Source organism: Penaeus monodon, chromosome 21 (assembly GCF_015228065.2).
Source record: "Penaeus monodon isolate SGIC_2016 chromosome 21, NSTDA_Pmon_1, whole genome shotgun sequence".
Lineage (NCBI taxonomy): Eukaryota > Metazoa > Arthropoda > Malacostraca > Decapoda > Penaeidae > Penaeus > Penaeus monodon.
In genome coordinates this window covers 18,798,821-18,800,053 of record NC_051406.1, presented here as the reverse complement: position 1 = coordinate 18,800,053, position 1,233 = coordinate 18,798,821, and positions in this window count along the sequence as shown.

Here is a 1,233-nt window from a genome sequence, read left to right as displayed (position 1 = left end):
TGTATATAAATTAATATATCCTTCCTAATAAACCAAGTATGTTCCTATTCTGATAATTTATAAGACAAGTGTATATTTTAGTGAAATATATACCAGACATAATTCTCTAGTTTTCTTTTTTTTCACCAACCCGCTGGCCCCGATGTAAAGGTGCCCCGAAGTGATGCCTGGCTTAGCAAATCAGTAAAACAAATACAACATGAAACATTTTTACGCATAGTGGTGCATCATGTTTATTAGCGCCCGCCTGTATATAATATCACCGTAAAAAGGAATAGTCAATATTAAGGTGATGTCAGCTAAGCGAAATGAAGAATAACTTGTCACAGAACATGGTTAACATCCTCTCAACATTAAAGACACACAACCCAATCATCAGCGCTCTTTTGGCCACTCTGAGACCGGGAGTAAACTCACAAAACACGTGAAACTGACACCCACACCCTATGAAAACACGTCGTAGGCATATTAAGTTCGGTTTCAAGGCTAATTAAGTTTCATTTAAAGTAAATTAAATACCCTTGTTTTGAAAAATCACATTTTTCATGTCTGCTGCGCCAATATGTTCAGACGAAGCTGCTTTCTATTTAGTTTTAGATAATTTTTACAGTAAGCTGTTGGTGTTTCCATTATTTCCCTTGCGCAGAGAAGTAACATCACACCTGGCAAATAACATAACGGTTTATGCGCCGTGGGTCAACTGTCGGCTCTCTGTTATACAAGAGAGAACGCTTAATCTTTTTTCTTTAAGATGCTGATGGGTGGATAGCAGAGAAATCATATTCCTACGATGTCTTTTGCCTAACTAAAACGTTTGTATTTTGTCAAGAATGGTTATTGTTTCACTGATAAAAGTTCAGTCCTGCTGACCAATGTTTGAATATAGTTACATTGTTAACGTTAATCAACAAGGGAGGCTAGCTATTCTACTGATATGAGACAGCTGTGTTGAGAATTCCTCTGATTTTTTAAAGTTGAGTTTCTGTACTTTTTCACAGCAGACTTTGTCTTCCTCGTAGAGATTAAAATGTCCAAAATTCCCCAAACTCTTCTCGGTTTCCAGTGTAACAAACTGTTTAATAATACCTTAACACAGACGCATAACAATGTGGAATTCCCCTCTGATGCCTAAACAAACAACATATACAGATGGATGGTGTAGTGGAGGGAGGAAGCGGAAACAGGAAAAGCGAGATGGAAAAAGTGATGCGTATGAGAAGGGATGAAATAGAT